Source organism: Triticum aestivum, chromosome 7D, assembly GCF_018294505.1.
Source record: "Triticum aestivum cultivar Chinese Spring chromosome 7D, IWGSC CS RefSeq v2.1, whole genome shotgun sequence".
NCBI lineage: Eukaryota > Viridiplantae > Streptophyta > Magnoliopsida > Poales > Poaceae > Triticum > Triticum aestivum.
This window is the reverse complement of record NC_057814.1, coordinates 610,965,567-610,987,325: the sequence shown is the minus strand read 5'-3', so window position 1 is coordinate 610,987,325 and position 21,759 is coordinate 610,965,567. Positions and strand designations below refer to the sequence as shown.

General features: G+C 45.8%; 1 long non-coding RNA gene across 1 annotated transcript; it reads right to left on the bottom strand.

Moving 5' to 3' along the window:
- Positions 1-19,689: 19,689 nt before the first annotated feature.
- On the bottom strand, positions 19,690-21,338 carry LOC123168949 (uncharacterized). The gene is made up of 3 exons (XR_006484571.1): positions 20,979-21,338; positions 20,302-20,574; positions 19,690-20,218 (listed from the first exon to the last, which is right to left on the bottom strand). It is a non-coding gene; the product is annotated as an uncharacterized lncRNA (long non-coding RNA).
- Positions 21,339-21,759: the final 421 nt, after the last annotated feature.

The following is a 21,759-nucleotide window of genomic DNA, read 5'->3' as shown; positions in this document are numbered from 1 at the left end:
CCAGCTTAACTTACCGGTGTCTGGAATCACCCACGACACCTGTCAAGCAAAACTCTAAGTGGGGAGGCTACAACCTCGATTAGCACGGGATCAAATTTATACCGCGCGCTACTAAGGGGTGCCCCCCTCTCGGTCCGAACCGGAAACACCCATGCCCCCGGACCAGGTGGCATGCCTACCGGATGCATCCGGTATCTTCCACCATGGCCTCTCTATATGGTGTGTGCTAGGAAGGGGTTGACAACTTACTGAACCTTATCCTACCTGCGGCAGGGACAAGTGGTAGTACGAAACAAGTATGGGGGTTACTGGAACAAAACTCGATCTACGGCCGACTCAGGAGGTTCAAGTATTCCCTGTATGATTAGCATAACAAATATATTTCAATTAACAGATAGAATCACCACTCATCATACCTCATCATGCCATACCGGACACACTCGTCTCGACGAGGAACTAGGGACAAGCTCGTGTCTACCCAAGACAGAGACTTTCCCGGCTTCCTTCCGGTATGCATGAAAAGCATACGAGGGTGATTACTATCTCAACGTATCAAATTTCAGTAGCACGGAATCATCAATATGCACTTATGAGCATGTTCATATCATCACATAAAATAACGAAAACTCCGAGACAAGGCGTGTTGTAACCATATACAAACGACACACAAAAAAATAATATGCCAGAGTTCAGAATGCTTGCCTTCAAGTTGTGGAGAGGTAGGGTGCGTTCCCTCTCCAAAATTCCTATTTTAAAAATTTGAATTAATACATAGTTTCAAAACAGTAAAAACGGTTGTCTGAATTTTTTTAAAATAAATATGAAAATAAACTAGACAAAATTTGAGAAAGGTATGAAAAAGAATCAATTCATTTGGAGTTATATTTAAAAAGTTATAGCCAGTCAAAGTTTAGTCAAATTTCTGTTTTTAAAATAAAATAGAAAAAGAAAAACGTTTCAAAATGAGTACACGTCGAAGACTACTTTGCATTTACGCCTCCACTTACGCCAGCGTGGACCGGACCGTGGTCACTGACAGTGGGTCCAGGGGGCCCACTGGTCAGGTTTGACCGGTCGCCCCCGCCTCCTTCCTCCTCTGGCCGAACAGAGGCGGGGCTCCGGCGATCGTCGCCGGCGATTGGCGGCTCCTCGCGGGGTTCTGAGGGCGGGGATGGATTCGCTAGTCTAGGGCGGTCCTCCCGGTGGTCGAGGAGGTGGCGGGGATGGAGGGAGTCGCCGGCGGCGAGCTTCGCGGCGGACGGTGGCTTCGGGAGATTTTGGGCTTTGGGCTACGGTGGCTCCCCGTCGAGTTTGAGGTGCTAGGTGGCTCCGCGAGACCGAGGGGAAGAGAATGGGAGCATTGGATGGACGGGAGGGGTTCTGGTTGCGACTGAATGGACCGGAGGGCGGCGGCGGCTGTACTGGACGGAGATGGGGGAGATGGCCTCCCGCCATCGATTGCTGGCTGTGGGGGCCCTAGGGGGATGGCACGAGGTTGCCTGAGGGTCGGACGAGCTCGGGGGGGGGGGGCTTCCATTTATAGTGTAGCTAGGTCGGTTCCGCGGCCGAGGATAAGAACGCCGGCGAACCGCCGTTCTGTTGCTGCAGGGGGACGTGGCGGCGACGAGCGCTTTTAGACGAGCTTGTGGATGAGTTCGGACTGCTCCAGAGGGCAGCTGGCGCACGCGTGTGGCTCGGGCAGCGCCGTCCATGGCAGGGGCTACTGTGGCCGGCCGCGGGCTGCCATGGCCGACCTGACGGCGGCGCTGTAGGGTACCAGGAGCGGCCCTGCGGCAAGGGAGGGTCGGGGCGTGCTGGCGGTGAGTGGGGAGGGGCCAGGACGGGCGCGGAGGGGCGGTAGTGGGACGCGGCGACTCGTGCGCACGCACGTGCAAAACGCGTGCTCTGGGCACGCCCAGCGCACGCATGCTACGTGCTCGACGCAATGCCAGGGCGTGCTAGAGGATTAGGATGAGGCTGGGGATTAGCAGGCCTGGGTTAGGGTTAGCTACGAGCTTAGTGGACAAGCTTGTTGGGTCAGAAGATCAAGTTTACAATGCAAACAAAAGATCATGCCAAATCTATGCATGCACTCAAGGTGTTTGACAGAATGCCAGGTGCATCTAGGCAACTCTTGGGGTGGCCAAAAGCTCCAGACCAGTGTCTCTTTAGGTGTAGGTGATGGTGGCAAGGTTAGTTGGTCAAGACTAGAAACTTGATAGTGCAAGTTTTTGGGAAAACCATTTCTGGACAGAAAGTAAAAGGCATAGTTTCGTGGACCAAAAATACTCCAATAGTTCCATTCTCCTGGACTCAAGGGTTTTGCAGGGTGGTTGATAAGCAGGAGAAAGATTATGGGCATTAGAGCAACAAAAATTAGAGTTGCTGTAGAAAAAGCCAAACTGGACCAAAGAGCAAAAGAGGATGTTTTGCTCAAATTTTTCAAAGAATATTAGTGGGTTTTTGCACAAGGATGAATAATATACTCCTACTAACATCCCCTAATTTTGGTGGAAGTTTTAAAGAAATATTTAAATAGGTTGTAGTGCAAAAGTGCAATTGGACCAGATTTGAAAACTAGGGGTAAAGCTCAAAATCTCCAAATGACTAAAGGATATTTTTGCATAAAAGTGATTTAGGACATCATATGTCATCCCCAAATTTTGGTGGGATTTTTAAATGAATTTATCAAAGGGTTGCAGTGCAAATGGGACCCTAAAACTTATGAAAACCCATTTTAGAGAAATAAAGCTCAGGGAAAAATAATTATATAACTAATCCCACTGATAAAAGAATTGTTTTATTTGAGAGGGTAAACAAGTCCAATAATAATTGGAAAGTTTTTTTTACTTGGGGTGAAAACTCCACAACTTAGAAGAAAAGAGAGGTTCTGAGATCAAAAATAAATCCAGAAAAAATGAAAATTTAATTTCCTGGCAAAATTTTAATAAACAAAACATAGTTAAATTTTTGGGGTGTTACAGAACGGCAAGCTCGGGGAGGTACGGACGACCACGTAATAGCGATGGCGATCTTGGTTGCCGGAGGGTGAAGAAGACGGCGCCGAGGACGAGGCAGAGCTTCCCGGCTTGCACGGCTTGCTGGGGGTGACGAGGACGATGGCGCAGAGCTCACGGACATGTTAGTGGGGCGAGGGGGAGGCGGTGGCTGCGGCAGCAGCGAGCGGCGGCGACGACTGTGCTCGGTGGGGAGAACAGAGGAGGGGGAGAGCGTTCGGGGGAGAGAGAGCGGTCCAGGGCATCCGGGCGTCGCGCTGGCATCATCTAGGCACGACGAGGGGGAGCCAGGCAGGCTGGGAGGGAGGAGGTGGCCGGGGCACGTGCGTGAGTGCGTCGAGCACACGCTCGTCCTCCTGGCAGAGGAGGAAGATCACAGGGGAGGAGGCGGTGGTGGGCTGGGCCGCCTGGTGGGTTGGGTCTCTGCTACAGGAGCAGGCCACGTGAGGTAAGCCCAGGTTAGTTTCCTTTCTCTCACTCTTTTCCTTTTTCTTTCAGTTTTCTATTTTCTGTAACTTCAGGGCTTTATTAAAAATAGCTAGGCACTATCAAAAATCAGGCAACTCACTGTGGCAACTGTTTGGAATATTTCCAACAGTAAACATTTCAGTTCATAATTATTTGGGCATTTAAAATATTTAATAGAATTTAAATGCCCAAATGCAAATACCATATGATTTAATTCAGTGAACCAAGTTGTCCTAGAAAAATGCGAACCATTTTGACAGTGGTTCTAGACCAAGGCAAAGATGATGAACATTTTAGAGGGCATTTCAGGTTCATTGAAAAAATATTTTAGTAAACCCTAGTTGGATTAAGTGGTGTTGGGGGTTTCTGCCATCCCCATTTCAAGCTTCATAGAAATTTAAACATGATGCAAACATTATGCAACACCAGGCAGAACCAGAAGCTAGGGATGTGACAACTCACCCCCACTAAACAACAATCTCGTCTCGAGATTCAAGCGTAGGGTAAGCTGAAGGGGGGATGCAGACTAACACAATCTTCACGATCCAGATTGCACTTCATAAGTACGTTGATTCGATCACCATCTTTGTCCCGATGTCCTGCTCTGAGAACTCCAACCAACATGACAACGAGAGGAGAAGGAAAACTCTAGAAGGATCGATCTTCTGGAAGATCGAACAACTCAGGATCAACTCACGGAGTGAGACATTGAAACATATCTCGAGCTGAGACACGAAGCATACATCCAAAGGGATGGAGTGAAACAGATGACGAAGGTTCACTAGGTAGACAACAATTTCACACTTAAAAGGGTGGTGAGCGGTTGCCAACGTAGCGAGGAGTTGAGTTGACATGATATCATAACGAGACATCTTGGAGGAGGGTGACTCGTAGAATCATCCCTTAAGTGGCAAAAGGATTTCTTTTGACACGTGGATCATCGAAACTCTCTAAACCAGCCTAGGGCAATTCACCAACACTCGTTTGGCGGAGTGCGAAGGAATGGCATACACAGACTAGAATGGATGATGTGGATTACCTTGTTGAAGACAACGCAAGGAATGTTTTTGCTTATCATCGAAAATGGATGGAACCCGTGGTAGGATCACTTTGAAGATTATCCTGACCAGTAATTACTGGGAAGGGTAGTCCATAGTAGGATGGCACAATGGCGGTGCAAGCTGGGAACAAAATGCAAATGCTGGGAATGATTCTAGTAACTGGGGAGAAGCTCAACGGTAGAGAGTGATTCCACTGTTTGAATGGTTATAGCATAATTGAAGAAACTGGGAGCAATCCCAGTTGGTGCCGGCGACAACACCTAGTGCTTGCACGTGCTCTCAAGAACTTGAGCATTTCCATATTCACCAAGGTTTTACCAACATCCGTGTCAAGGATCCCGGCAACACAACATACTAGCATGATGAATATTGGTGGAGGATGCAGATGCAAAGAAAGATAACACCTTCTCAGATTTCACCTTAGCGAGGCCAAGGAGACGAAATCTGGATGATCGAACGAGAGACATTTAGCACTCCGCTTCTAATGTTCACCTTGATGTGGTAGCGTAACTTTGATATCTAGAACATCAAGTAAAAGGTCAGACTTCGGGAGCTCAAGAATCCATAAGGAATTACTTCTGGAGTAAATCCTATGAATCCTGGGAAACGCTCCAACCATCATATCTGCTGGAGATTCAGACCTGGTTGGTGTTAGGATATTCCAGACTCGTCAAGTCTAGAGAGAAAAATGAAATTTTGCAACAAAAATCGACGAGATGACGTTGCGAGATTCTCGGGGAATGAACTGCGATAGCAAGCTCCAAAACATGAGCTAGTTCTGCTACATACATGTGAACACGCTATCCCAGACAAGCATGACCACATAGTAGTCTTATAATAAAACACTACCGAGTTCAGGTGGGGAACCATCAACGAGGATATCAAAGTCCTTATATAAGTCCGGATTAGCTGTTATGAAGGAACTCCTTCTCCTTGAACAAATCAGTCAGTGGCTTGGTGTGCTAGGGATACATATAGAATGAAGGTTGCAAGTCTTCAAACCACGGAATACTTCGCACGTATGCATGATCGATTTGGGATGATTCCAGAGGAAGCAACATTGATCTTCTTGAATCCACGGCGGCAACTTGCATCAAAAGCACGTGAATTATAGGAAGTCACTTCTTCCATCCGGGCATATGCTTCATGCACGGGACATGGAGATAATGCTTATAAAAGTTTCCAACGCTAGCTTAATGTACAACAAATCATGGGGAGGACATGGATGTTGTCGATGGGCTCAACAACAATTAATCCAGGTTTCCATATAAATGGAATTCCACAATCATGTGAACAAGGTGATAGCATTGATCAGACCAAGGATATAATGGTGTATGCTCCAGGGGTCAACCACGAGTAAGCCAACATTACGAACATCGTTGGTTCTGTTGATGATAGCCCACACTCAAATCAAAGTTTCAATAAGACAATAGATCCAACAATTGACCACGAGGATCAATCAATGAAGATATCATCTTTCTTCAACACACACACACACACACACACACAAAGATATCCCTTTGGAATGAACTAAGTCGAACAAGCTTTTATCTTCCAACTCTCCAAGTTGTCGTTTAGCTCAACCAACTAGCTCAAGGGTACCCGACACAGAATCTTGGAGAATGGGTGGTTTACAAGAAACCAACTTGATCACGAGCTCAACATAGCGGTCAGGTGACAACCTGGTGATGCTCCCGAGAAGATATTCGGAAAATCACGAACCACCGATGTGTTGCTAAGCTCGGGAGCAATCTTGCTTTTCAGGGCAAGACGATATGATCAAATAAGCATGGATTGGCACTATCCTAACTCATTGACCGGAAAGTGCACCAGAAATAAGGACTAGGTAGCACAATCGGTCTTAGAATGATGATTCAATAACCAACACGCTAAGGATGAAATTATTGTCCTTTAACTACCAAGCAATGGAGTTGCTAGGAGTATTGATTTCACACATCACAATTCACTTGGCGGCATTCCTGTTACAATAACACGAAAACCGATGAATGAACAATGATGGAAGTATCACTGTATCAAGGATTCGTAAGAGGTGGTGCAATTCTCATGACAATCCCGACGTAAAGAGGGTAACACTCCAAGGTGGAACGGAACAAAAGCTGGATTAGTATTTTGATCTGCGGAGCATGACTGCTTTGACCCAATCCTAGATATGGATAAGGTACTGGAGTTCGTTTCTCCTATTCATTCTGGAATAGAATGGCTTGATGGACCACAAGGGTAATAGGCATCGATGAACGAATGCACGCATACTCTTGACTATCAATTGATAGACGAAGGGCAGAAGACAACTAAAGAGGGAAAACTCAAAAGAACATATGATTTTTTGGCTTGTGGATGCATAGATTAGTATGTCGAGCAAAGCTCAGCATTTTTTCCGGATAACCCATGCAGGAAGGTAGGACTGGAAGACTCACAATATTGAATGGAGAACTCATAGAGAGCACTCTTGTTGTGATCTTTTGGTTCAGCGAGGAACTTCTGCCATAAGCAGTTCATAGTATTTGGATGAAGGAAATACCACAGACCTCGAGGGCTAATGCAAAGGTTACTAATATCCTAAAGGAACTAGCAAACACTATCAACATGAGGTAAGTAAGGTGAATCTCGGGTTCAAGAACCCAGGAATAGAATGACTACTAACTAAATGGCATCACGGGATGCTTTCGAGAAGAATGGCCAGAATCATCACACTGGGAACACAAAACATGGCTAGAGTACTAGGTGATCCTCTAAGACACCTAGGGTCATAATAATAGCTCCAACATATATACTGGGGCAATGAAGTACCTCAACACACTTATTAGTGTGGTTAATCTGGCACAAAGGACATCAAGAACATAGGGAAAGGATTTTGCAAATGCATTAGACTATTTCAAAACCTGGGATGACTCGGATAGCATAACGGCTGTAAATGCTTGAAAAGATTTGAGACATCCTGCAAAATGGTGGCATAACCACTCGACCATCATAATGTCAAGGTTCCGAGACCAACTATGAACACACAGCGGTAGTAGAGACTGAACTGAGGCTTGAATCCATCAATGCTGTAAGTCTACAGATTAGTAACACGTGATCCTCATAGAAAAAAGAGAAAGCCTGGTTCCTTAACCCCGTTGGAAAAAAAGGATGACTCGGATCAGAAGGCATAAGGTAAAGGTGTAAAAAGAGCCTTACGTTCCCATCCACAATCAATTCCCTTATATAACTAAAGAATTTCTACTCAACTTTGACCAGTTTGGCTTGGTGATCCTACAGGCAGTCAGGCTCTGATACCAAAGCTGTTAGGACCCCGATCCTAAGTCACACCGATCTAGCATGTAACACATCATATCACTTTGCGGCCTCCCGCACAATATTCCCACGGGTGCCACCTTACCTAGCCTAGGACCGTTTGCGCCTTTTGGCTCATGTATATTATAGTGCCGCTAGCATCCATATGACAAAGAACATGGGCCGACATGACTAGTCGCAAACCCAAGGTGGTGCTAACTTACATGGACAAGCATACATGACCCAGCAACGAATGTGTCGATCAACAATGTATCAACCCAATTCGTACCAAGCTACAAGGAATTAAAGGAACAACGTGTGACATTTCCCCGAAGGGACAGACACAGGAACGAAGAAGGACACATGCCGGCCAGCCTAAGTGTTCCGGAGCAGTAGCAAGCTACCATGGCTCAGTGGAAGCACTAGGAGACATTTCCCGGTAAGAGAGGCTACCAAGAATAAACAACTAGGTTGTTGGATCCCACACATACCAACCATTTCAATAATCATACACACAATATGCTCAATATGTGCAAATACAACATGGCATCACAACATGACTCTACAACTCAGAGTATTTATTCAATAGGCTCCGAGGAGCCAAGTATTACAAACATGGGTCTCATGACCCAACATTCAGAGCATACAAACAACGGAAGCATAAGATGGCTGAGTACAGAGAACTACAAATGAAAAGGGCTGGAAAGCCTGACTATCTACAAGACCCTCCAGAGGGCACAAGATCGTAGCTGAGGTAACAAGCTAAACGTCGAAGTCCCCGCGGAACTAATAGTGAGACTGGAGTCTCTACAAAACATAAAATTAAGAAAATGTGAGTACAAATGTACCCAGCAAGACTTACATCAGAACTATCTACGTATGCATCATTATCAACAAAGGGATGGTGGGGTTTAACTACAGCAAGCCATCTTTGACTCGGTGACTATCCTGAACTATGACTGCAAGCAACTCTTTTGAGGTGGCGCAACAAGTCCACATTCACCATATCAATACTCCAATGTGGATCCGCTCCCATCTCCCTAAGAGAACGCCATCCATAGCACTCACGCTTATCTTGCGCATTTTAGAGTATCCAGTTTCACTTGTCTATGAACTTCATAGGCAACCGAGAGGTCCTTTACCGCGGACGCGGCTATTCAAATAGATGATGTTAACCCTGTAGGGGTGTACTTCTTCATACATGCTTTCACCACTTATCGCCATTTACACGACATGTACTCGACAACCTTCAAGCGGAAGCCCAGCGAGGGTATCGGCCACGACCTGACTAACCACACAAGTCCCTAGTCAAGGTTTATCGCCTATTCAGGTTCCATCCGCAGGGAGTCCGGCAGAGGTTTCCACACACGGCCCCGAACGATGTGTACAGGGTTCCAAGACACCAAACGGGCGCCCGGCATACCCGGCCACGTGTCTACCGCATCACAGCCCACCCCTCGAGTCAGCACTGCGCACGGCCTTCAGCATACTACAAACAACAGAAACTACTTACAACTCCTGGACAGAGGACAAGGGCGGTTAATAAGTCGAGAGGGTCCATTGGTTTCGGGCCCAACGCATGGTAGTAGTTGTTCATGGATCACAAACACAGAACTCAGTTCCTGAGGGCGGTTTCAATGAGACAACCCACCATGTACTCCTACATGGCCTCTCACCGCTACCTTTACCAAATCATGTTCACACACTTAGCTCACACACAGTAGGACATGTCCATCACCATTCCAACTCATTCCCGATGAATCGGACCTGACTCAACTCTAAGCAATAGCATGCAAGACAAACAAGCATGAATGAGTAGGCACATTAGGGCTCAAACAACTCCTGCTCATGCTAGTGGGTTTCATCTATTTACTGTGGCAATGACAGGTCATGCAGAGGAAAGGGGTTCAACTACCGCAACATGTAATAGATGAATAGTTGTTGTTCTAATGCAGAAAAAGTGAGCAGGAGCGAGAGAGTAGGATTGTATCGGAATGAACAAGGGGGTTTTTCTTGCCTGGCACTTCTGAAGATGATATAACTCTTCATCGGTGTCATCGAACACATCGTCGGAACATCGTCTACTAAGAGGGGACAAATAGCGGCAAACAAGGAGGAACACATTCAATGCAATGCTCAATATGATGCATGATCAGGACATGGCAAAATGAGTGTGTTGGTCTAATGCAACTACAACCAGATGGGTTTGAGTCATTTTGAACCAAAGGTTCAACCCCAAACTCAAATTATGAATTTAAATAGTGCCTTATCATGTTTTGCACTAAACAGCAATGTTAAGATATTTAAAAATGCATGAAACCATTACATATGGATAGACTGGATTTTTCTGATCATTTTTCATATATAAATCTTTGCATTCGGGGTTACAGATTAATTTCTATGATTTTTAGAAGTTAGCACTATTTTCTGGAATGTCCTGGATAATAATAAATCCAGAAAAAGCCATTACTGCATCAGCATTGTGTCAGCGTTGCCTCAGCAGGTCAACTGTGCGGTCCGGGTCAAACCTGACCAGTGGGACCCACTAGTCAGTGAAACAACCAATTAATAGAGTTAATTAGTGTTAAGTTAAATACTAACCTAAGTTAAATAGGGCATGGGCCCACATGTCAGTGAGTCAGTGGCTTAACTAAAATTAGTTATTAACTTAACCAAAAAGTTAACAGGGTCGGGCCCACACGTCAGCGACCCTGGGGAGGTCAAACAGGGGTCAAACCCCGGGTCAACTCGCCGGAGTTGACCCGCGGCTCGTCGCCGGCGACGCTAGAGATAGCGGAGGGGCTCGGGATGGGCTCGGGATTCCTCCTCCGTTGGCCAAATGGCCGGCGGAGGGCATCTACGTGACGGGGCACTCGTCCGCGTCGATTGGTGGCTGTGGTTGGGCCTGGGATGGCCGGAGTCGTCACCGGCGTCGACCTTGGTGGTCGCCGGAGCTCGGGTGAGCTCGGGGTCGATGCTACGGCCGGCGGGGTAGCTCGTGCGGGGCACCTATGTGCTCTACGCGGTACGGGGAGGAAGCTGGACAGGACGGTCAGACCGCAGGTGGCCGGAGATACGTCGGCGGCGAGAACAGGCGGCGGCGCATGCGGGCGAGAAAGGTGCGGTGGCTACGACGGACGAGGGCGATAACGGAGAGGGGAGAAGGATCAGTGGCTCACGGCGAATGCAGGGGAGCGAAGGCGAGCTCGGGGAGGTACGGACGACGATGTAATGGCGATGGCGATCTCGGTTGCCGGAGGGTGAAGAAGACGACGCCGAGGACGAGGCAGAGCTTCCCGGCTTGCACGGCTCGCTGGGGGTGACGAGGGCGATGGCGCGGAGCTCACGGACACGTCAGAGGGGCGAGTGGGAGGCGGTGGCTGCGGCAGCAGCGAGCGGCGGCGACGACTGCGCTCGGTGGGGAGAACAAAGGAGGGGGAGAGCGTTTGGGAGAGAGAGAGAGAGAGGTCCAGGGCATCAGGCTGTCGCGCTGGCATCGTCTAGGTGCGATGAGTGGGAGCCAGGCAGGCTGGGAGGGAGGAGGTGGCCGGGGCGCGTGCGTGCGTGCGTCGGGCACACGCTCGTCCTCCTGGCAGAGGAGGAAGATGACAGGGGAGGAGGTGGTGGTGGGCTGGGCCGCCTGGTGGGCTGGGTCTCTGCTACAGGAGCAGGCCACGTGAGGTAAGCCCAGGTTAGTTTCCTTTCTCTCACTCTTTTCCTTTTTGTTTCAGTTTTCTATTTTCTGTAACTTCAGGGCTTTATTAAAAATAGCTAGGCACTATCAAAAATCATGCAACTGACTGTGGCAACTGTTTAGAATATTTCCAACAGTAAACATTTCAGTTTGCGATTAATTGGGCATTTCAAATATTTAATAGAATTTAAATGCCCAAATGCAAATACCATATGATTTAATTCAGTGACCCAAGTTGTCCTAGAAAAATGTGAATCATTTTTGACAGTGGTTATAGACCAAGGCAAAGATGATGAACATGTTAGAAGGGCATTTCAGGTTCATTGAAAAAGTTAGTAAACCCTAGTTGGATTAAGTGGTGCTGGGGGTTTCTGCCATCCCCATTTCAAGCTTCTGAGAAATTAAACATGATGCAAATACTATGCAACACCAGGCAGAACCAGAAGCTAGGGATGTGACAGGGTTTACTTTAGGTCTGTCGAGTCTTCCTTCCTAAACTCTCATCTCACGTATATGGTGGGAACTCCCTCTCTGATATTGCGACCGTTGGTGATGATCGCTACTCCTCCTTTCCCTAGTGCATTACAAATATCTAGCACAAGGAAAAGAAGGAGAAGCGACCCCCACGACAATAGTTGCCATTCTTCTTCTCTCATATATGGTGGACACTCCCTCACTGATTTTTCGACAGTCGATGATGGTCGCTACTCCTTCCTCCCCTAGTGCATAACAAAGGTCTAGCACAAGGATAAAAAGGAAAAGCGACCCCCACAACAACAGTCGGCATTCTTGTCTCATATATGGTGGAGACTCTCCCTCACTGATTTTTGGGCAGTCGTGTATGGAGCCCCGACAGACTTAAAGTCAATTCGAAATGTCGTTTAATTCTCTTTCTAGCAAATCCGGGGCACTCGATATTTCCTACATATTCTAGCACAAGTCATGCTTAATTCACGAAAATATCCGGCATGACCTTTGCTAAAATAGGACATATCGAGAGCCTGAAATTTGCCGGAACGGAAATGAATCAACACTCCGACAAAAAATAGGTCACTCGGAAATGAATGAACACTTCGCACATGAGCATCAACTGGTGCTCATTGCATTTCAATGGTTCAATATTGACAGAAACATTTCAATATATCTTATAATCTGAACATTTCATTTGATTAAGAAGCATAACTAAATACCCTAGTTCAGATGTAGAGGAAGGTGGAGAAGGAGGAGGTGGACTTTTAGCTCACCGACTCGGGTGTAGACGAAGTGGAGGTAGCTCGGATGGCGATCACTCCAAGGAGACACGACTAAGCCTGCATATTCCACCGAGTAAAATTTTAATTAGATCATCAAATCTCATATAGCATTCTTTGATGACAAAGTGATAATGACATAAATTCAACTAGTTCTATTAGTTCAACTAATTCAACTAAGCACTTACCAAAAATAAACTAGTTTTATTAATTTTCTTACTAAATATAAACTAGTTCTATAGTAAAATTTTAATTAGATCATCAAATCTCATATACCTAAATTTTCTTACTAAAAATAAACTAGTTATATTAATTCAACAACTTCAACTAAGCACTTACTATAAATAAAAATAATTAATTTTCTTAGTAATTCAACTAAGCACTTACTAATTCAACTAAGAACAGTAATAAATTTTAAATATTTGGGAGGGAGGAGAAGGGAGGCGGGGGTGGGAGGAGGAGGGGGAGGAGGGAGGAGGGGCGGGCCGGAGGAGGAGAGAGGAGGAGGGTGGACGGGAGGAGGGGGCAGGGCGGAGGAGGAGGAGGGGGCAGGGCGGAGGAGGAGGAGGGGGAGGGAGGAGAGAGGAGGAGGGGGAGGAGGGCTGCCGGCGGAGGGCTTGGCCGGAGGAGGAGGGAGGCGGGAGGAGGGGGCGGCTGGAGGAGGAGGGAGGGGCGCGGTAGGGAGGAGGGAGGAGAGAGGAGGAGGAGGAAGGAGGGAGGAGAGAAGGAGGGGCTACCTCAGTGGAGGAGGTGCAGGACGTCGGCGGCGGCGGACGACGAGGGCGGCAGGAGCGGCGGCGGCGGCGGACGACGGGGGCCGGGGTGCGGGGGGGGGGGGGGGGGAGTGGAGAGAGGGTGGGGGCGCCGGTTAGAGGAGATAGGTCATGTGTAGCAGTAGCGCGTGTTCGCGTGTTAGGATAACGCGCTACAACTAAATTCACGTAGCAGTAGCGCATATACATAACATGCGCTACTACTATTCCTAGTCCGGCGGCTACGTCGTGGCAATATTAGTAGTAGCATTGTTTTTCACTAGCGCGCTACTGCTATGTTTATATCAGCAGCGCGGTTTCCGCAAAAAATACTGCAAAAAATATATTTTGGTGGAACTATCTGAATGACCTTGATATGATTCTACCTTGTCTACTATTTTTCTGTTGATGGTACCTTGGATAGAACCTTCATATGCTATCAGTGAATTCAAATTTAAGCTCTCTGTTTATCTATCATTTGTTTCCTCAAAGATTGATTTCACAAGATAATCCCATTTGCAAGAGACCTTTTTATCGCCTCCAGACATTTGTTTCTTTGTGAGTACTAAACTGGTCTCGAAATTTTGATTTGTGGTCTCGCTAGGATATCAACATCATTTCTGTATGATAGTATTATCCGATCATGCGAAATGACACATTTTTCCGTTACCAGATATGTTGTCTCATCATTAACTATACTAAATCTGGAATGATGTTAATTGTCTCTTAGATTCGTCCACGACCTGCTAGCATTTGGAGAGAAAATTATAACCATCGGCTTTCGAATTTTTCTCACCTTTTCAATGGGAAAGATGGATTACGCCATTGCTTTTACCTGGTACCATTCGTTTGCAGCTACAGCTCAAAATTAGAAAAAAAAATATTCTTCAAATTTTATTAGGTGTCTTAGCTATTGCAAATATTGGCATTCAGTCAATGTTCTATGCTAATTGCATACAAGATCTTTCTTGGTCTTATATAGTTGTTTGCTCCTAGGGAACGGCCTACTAACACAGATAATATTTTGGCATGCCCTCATTAACCTAACTCCTTACATTCTCATACCGCGACAGATTTGAAAAGATGCGGTGTTGTTTATCAGGTGTGATTGCCAACTCCTTTGAGCTTTCTAAGTCGACTCATGCCTAACTCAATATAAAGTTGTATATCAGTGCCGTTTTCAATGTATTCCCATTTTTAAGGGAATGAGTAGAGTAGTTGCCTTTTGTACTATCTATTTCTTTGGCCATATTGTTATGTCCTGTATGTTGTCAGTTTATTATGAACCAACCATTACAGTTTACATATTGTACCATTCGGTATGTTATATATAATTAATACTACAGAGGTTTTTACAAATATTTATATTATTCTTTTATCAAAATGTAAGAGTGTGTGAACACATTCTATGACTGAACTTACATTTGTAGATATATATGTTTCACTTTGTTTATCCTAAAAGTTTAGTATGTTTTGTGGAATCATATATATTATTGAAATTCCTACCATTATATTGATATAATTGATGGGCGCAGCAACGCGCGCCATCACTGATCTAGTTAACTGTGAATCAGGCCTAATCTAGATCCGTTTGCTAATAGGATCGCTAACGGGCCGGGGCAGCCGAGCAAAATTGCAGTCATGTGGTTAATTCGGCTCGTTCTCGCAGGAAGCCCATTGAAAAGTCACGAGGAAACAACATCTCTCCCTTCACTCGACGCCCTCCTCCTTTGTTTCGACTTCTCTCTCTCAGCGCCTCCTCATCCTAATCGCGCTTGGGCGGCGGCGGCAGCGAAGTGCCCCTTTCAGGTGAGATCTGTAGCGCCACAGGCGGCAGTGGAGGTGAAGTGCCTCCCCCTCCAGGTGAGATTTGTCCCGGTTGCCGAACCGAGACTAAAGTGTCCGTACTAAAGCCCAACACCTTTAGTCCCGGTTCGCCCACGAACCAGGACAGATGGGGCTCCACGTGGCCGCTGCGGCTTGCCCAGGCAGGAGGGCCTTATGTCCCAGTTGGTGCCACCAACCGGGACCAAAAGGCTTCCACGCGTCAGCAGTTCAGGGGCTGGGGTTTTTTTTTCTGAAATGGAGGGGGGTTTGGGGATTTTGGGGTTTTTGTAGGGTTAATTTAGGGTTTCATATATTGTGTTAGCTAGCTAATAGAGAGAAGTGTCCTCTCTTATCTCCGTGCTTGGTCGACACTACGTACTATACGTATAGAGAGGACTCGACACGCTAGCTAGCTAGTAATATAAGCAAATGAAGGAAACAATTAAGTACAGAAGATCGTCATGAACATATACAGAGAGAAGTGATCGACCTCTCCTTCTCTGAGAGATTGGTCGAACAACAAGTTTTCGTATATCTATCCGACGCTACTGGCTACATATATACAATATAAGATCTCTTACAATCCCTAACATCTGAACTCAACTTCCACAGTGGAGCAACTCACATCACTCAAGACGCTGATCATAAAGGCATGCAACAATATGCGGTCGCTTCCAACAGTGCCCAAGTCTCTTGAGGAGATTGCAGTCTGTTACTGCAGTGACGAGTTCATACAATCTTGTGTAACGACTGATGATCCAAACTGGCAGAAGATTGAGCACATTCCAAAGAAAACAATTAAATTCTATAGTGAAAAAGGTCCATACGGAAGGTATGTAGTTAGATTCTTTTGATGTCTTCATCTTCCATTTTTTGTGTTCAATAAATGTTACTGCAAATGTTAGCCGTTAAGGTTGCTGGTATTTTTCTGATGGTTGCTGGTATTTTTCTGATTGAGTTGGTAACTGTCAGCCGCGTGCCCTTTGGCTGAGGACAGGAGATGAAGCCGTCAGACTCTTGCTAAATCTGCATGCTCTCTAAATGCGTAGCCTCTTCGTTGGATTTTATCTACTTTGGTTTGTTGAATCTTGCATGTTTATGCGTGAAGTGGTGCTGCGCTCATACTCTCATAAACTACGGGCACTGCAAAATGCCACGTCTCCATGCCGTCACGAACAGTGGATTTATGAGTTGTTTACTGTATATGGATGTAATAACGTGGAACGATGGAACACCAGATATGATTTGCTTCATATGTATGATTTGTAACATTGGCGTGTCCATGATGAACTCCAAACTGTTTGATTTGGTGAACACTGAATTTGCTCCTTTCCTGTTGTTTGTAACATCGCTCACCAAATTGTTTGTAACACAGCATGGTTGCCAGATTGTGGGAAGCTAACCGGGGGACCTGCTCCTGACATTGAGGCTTCCATTCATTTTCAGTAGTAGAATGCTAAAAGGCTTTAGTGGTTGCAATCAACGTGCATTGTAATTAGTGATTGCATATATTTTTTTTCTACTGGTTGGGCATTCAGGGAAAGTGGTGTCACACGGCGGCCTGTTCTCTGTTCTGCACACGCTGTGGTTTGGGCAGACACAAGTTTTGATGTGTCCGCTTAGGCCTGCAAACACGATTGGTATAAATCCTTTGGTCTTGGAGGAATGATGCAACACTGCCTTGCCGGAGTCCAAGGCTTCAAGTGGACAGTGCCAGAGTATTTGCTTTTCTAACTTTGGTTTACCTTGATCAATTTCGTTTAAAAAATGTTTAAAAGAAGGATGTGACCTGTAGCATGAAAACAAGAATGCCATAGACTTCTAACCGCTGCCAAGTGAAATTCTATAGATCATCACCTCACACGATATCTTGTCAGAAAGGTGATCACATCTGTGACAAGTCCACGCTATCGAAGGAGCGACCACTTTCAACTCTGAAAGCTGATCTCATGGCGACTCCACTGAATCTGGACAAACAAAAAGACACAAGTTTAGACACCAGAGAAGAAACTTGGGTCCAACTTGTAGACATATTCGAGATCTTGCGAGCTATAAAACAAACAAATTATAGGCGCTCGTGTAGTATCTCATTGGTAATACTGCCACACAGGTTGGAATACATAGCCAGACAGAGAAAGAGGCACGTCAACATAAGGAAACTGAGTCATGAAAAACTTGGCCACGAAGAATTGGTACATTCATGTTCCAGGAATATTACCTAGGCACCTGGCAGTATAACAAACAAACTTGAACTGAAAAAAAAAACAGGGAAAGAAACTGGGTGTATTGGTAGCGACAACCAACACAGTCATGACTCATAATTGGGTGCCGTCTACCATCCTAGTACAAAGTGAGTCACAAAGAAGAAATAACTACTCCCTCCATCCCATAATACAAGAGTGTTTTTGACACTGTCAAAAACGCTCTTGTATTATGGGACGGAGGGAGTATAAAACAGGGTGTCCACATAATAATTGCTAATACACGGTCCTTGTACTTTTGTTTCATGGCTACCATTTGCTTGCAAAATGGAAGATCTTGCGTTCATCTACAACAGTTGTGTGCTTGAGGCATCCGCCAGTAATGAGAGAAGAAACTGTATCAATCAGAGGATCTGTAAGTCGGTCCAGTTCAGATCCCCCTGTTGATGGACGGATGGACCTCCCAGCTTAGCGCTGCTCTCATCCCAGTGGAGAAGAGCAATAACAAACAACCGAGTCCAACTACATGCTGCGCTAGGGTTTTTCATTTTGTCCGACATCACTTGCCAGGTTTCATTGCCATATCTAGTACAGTTAAGAAAAGTAAATATGAATTGCAGACATAGATCAGTTAGCTTTACCCACAGTTGTCTGTTGATTGAAACTGGTCATTTCACCGTCACTTTCTTGGGTCAGGAACAGCCATATCCAATGTCACAGTAACTGAAGCAAGAAGTAACATGAAAACAAGATCAACATATACATGACTATTGCCAGGTGAAATTCATGGTCATGCACCATCTTGTCTGAAAGGTAGGTGTTCACATCTGTCACAACCCCACGCTTGTCGCTTTGAATCAGAAAGTTGATCTGATGACGACTCCACCAAATATGGACAAACAAGACAAAAACCTCAGACAACATACAAGATTTTCCACGCGATTTGTGCATACTAATTCAAGAGTTTTACAAGCTTAAAAGGAAAAAGGTTTTAAGGTACTTGGGTAACTAGTATCTCACAGGAAGGTGGTGAATAGCATAATATTGATCTCAACTAAATTTGAAACATGTGACTGCAGGCAGACACTTCAGTGTACTTAGCATCATTACAGGTTGGGATAAACAGCCGGACAGAGGCACATGAACATAAAGGAATTCAATCCAGAAAAACTCATACGGAATTGGTTTTGCAGGAGTTCATTTACTGCCTAGGCACACTCTATCCGAAAATGGCGTTTGGTGGCCGCGCACCATGGAGGCCGAAATCTGTGCCGTCTGCTGTTGTCTTGATGAGCGTCACACAGTCAGCCCGCTTCCGTATTTCAGCGCCGCAACCTTTTTAGTATCCTGTATTGCCAATAAATAAACAGACGACGGCTCATGTAGACAAATTGGGACAGCAGGGCCCGCACGGTTCAAAGGGAAGGAATCACAGGGAAGTACATGGGATTGACTTGGTCGTCATGTTCCTACCTGTGCAAAGCAAAGGGCCGTTTTAGTCGATCGTTGGGAGAATCATTCCGTTGCCAATGACAGTTCTTCTATTTATAACAGAGACCCTGTCAAGAACAGCCACGGCCATTCCCAACTCAAACCTGAGGATCGTAGATCGCATGCTGAAACCTGGCTGCATGCCCTCTCTCTCTAGTGTGTGTACTTGTGATCAATGACCTGCCTCCCTCTGTAACTGAATTCTTTGTCACCGTTCGGGTTTGTTAGCCCTGCTGATCAATATATTCAGGTGGAGGAAACTCTCCCCCCGGTGAACATTCAAAAAAAAAAAATCTTCCTCTTCATCGGTCCGATCCAGGGACAGGGGTCATCTCCCGCTCATCATGTGCCCAGATTGCGGAGAAGCTCACGCCGAGACAAACATTAGTGGCAAAATAATTGGCGTGCAAACTGAAGATGCGAATAATAGATGTCGATTTTGTCTACGCAAATGCACGCCACAATATTCAGAAAACAATGACGACAGCCTGATTCACAAACAAGGAGTGGAAATATTTTGCAAACACAAAGTGTTAAACTAGGGGACAGCTGCTCACAGCAATGCCACATTTTTAGTGTATTTTCTGGATTCAGAAGAATCTGATGACAATATGATTCAGAAACAAGGGCCGGAAGATTTCCAAACTGAAAAAGTTAAACTAAACATCACCTACTCACATCAACACCATAATTTTAGCGTATTATATCAGTTAACCAAGGACTCGGCAACAGCGTCACAAAAAGCAAAACAAATCACACCCATAGCTGCATTATAGTGCAAACTCGATAAATGTAGATTTTGCCAAGTGAACAAAGTGAACTTTCAGACACAAGCTGTTACAAAATCAGTCTCGAAAGTCTGGCTGGGGCGGTGGTGCAAGTGTTCTTCCTATGAGCTCATAATCTGCATCAGGAGCATCGAGGCGACTTCCTCGGCGCCTTTGGAAGATCCCCTCGTTGCGGACAAGTGGTACTCTTGTGACCTCTGCATATAGAACAGAACCTAGACCTATTAGCTGGTTGCCCATATGGTGCTTTGTCACGACTTGTGCTAGGGCGTCGAGCTGTCCTTATCTTTGATGGTGCTGCAAAACTATCAGAACATTGCGAGGCACTCTATGCTGGATTTGCCCGACCAAAATGTTGTTTATGCCCTAACTCTGATCCTGCAGAATCAGTTGCCATTTTTATGTCAGATAGACTCATACCATCAGCGGCAATAGGCTTTTTCTGCCAGATAGACTCATACCATCACGTATAGCAGCAATAGGCTTCTGTATTGTTTTCACATTTCTCACTTGCTCCATAGCAAGAGTATATGCATCCACATTGCTGTTGCCTAATTTCACAATTTCCAGGCACAACAAATGAAGGTTGTTATGCTGCCGTGATGAGTACTTGAGAGGTCCTTGGTCTTTCTGGTACCACAGAAACTCTGCTGGTAGTATATACCTTGCATCCCTGGTCATCTTTTCAGTATCTATTTTGGAGGAACCTCTTGCAGCCCAAGCTGGATCATCACCTATCAAGAACGAAAAAAACATGCGGGTGTCAAATTTTTTCAGCACGAGTATATATATGCTAATTTGCCTGGCACACAAAATAACTTGTCCCGAAGTACAGGATTAACAACAGTACTAGCTTTCTTGTCTGCATAAGCACGCATCGAAGCCTCGAGCGCTCAGACTCGCCTTGGATTCCTTTCCCTCTCATCGGACACTTTGCCAATCCTAATCCTGTAGTTTAGCCCATTGTTGCATACAAGTTTCAGATAGATGTATCTAAAAAGCTCACGATAACTAGCTAAAAATATTAATCCAGACACACACCCAAAAACCAACTTGAGATAACTAACTAGTAATTCCAAACAAGCTATAATCTATCATCTGAGCAGTGTTTTTTTTCATTATCTGTGAGTTTAATTACCTTCGAGACCAGCAGGAGCCTTTTAAGTTGGAGACCACGCCCTCTGCATGTCCATCTTCTCTGATCGGTGTATCGTTGACATCCTAATGAGCCAGATCATATCAATCGGCAACAACCTTGCTGGCAACGCCGTATGAACCAGCCCCCTCTTCTACCAACATTGTGTCTTCAACGCGCTGGCCGAAACTGCGCTGCTCTCCATCACAGTGAACAAATGTGGGATCAGTGGAAATCAGGTCTTCGCAGTCCGCGCGAGCTTCATCGATTGAAGCAACCACAGATTGGACAGTAGACACATCTCCTCCCAACAACTACCTGGCAACGGTCCTAGGAATGAAACTGCAACGAATCACAGGAAAATCCGACAACACTAGCTAGCACATGCAACAAGCGCTACAGCCATAACTTGCTCATAGCAATAGAACAAGACCATATAGGGAAAGATCATGCAAGAGTTTACCCTGATTCGTCTTCCTCGGAGAAGAACTCGAGCACATCCATGGCGAACCGTCGCACGCCCAGCTGCCGCCTCAAAGGGATGAATGGTCTGGTGAGGCAGGGAAACTTGCTCACTATGTCGAACAGTCGAATTAATTGCAAGCTAACAGATGGCCATGGGCCCATCCATAAAGATTATTAACTACCCACCAGCCCGCGCCTACCTGTGCGAGACTAGCCCAGTTGGTACACATGTGCATACAAATACCACCGGGCTGTAGGCCCGTGTATAAACACAGCACTGGAGGCCATGGCACTGATGTATTTGCAGTTAATGGAGCGC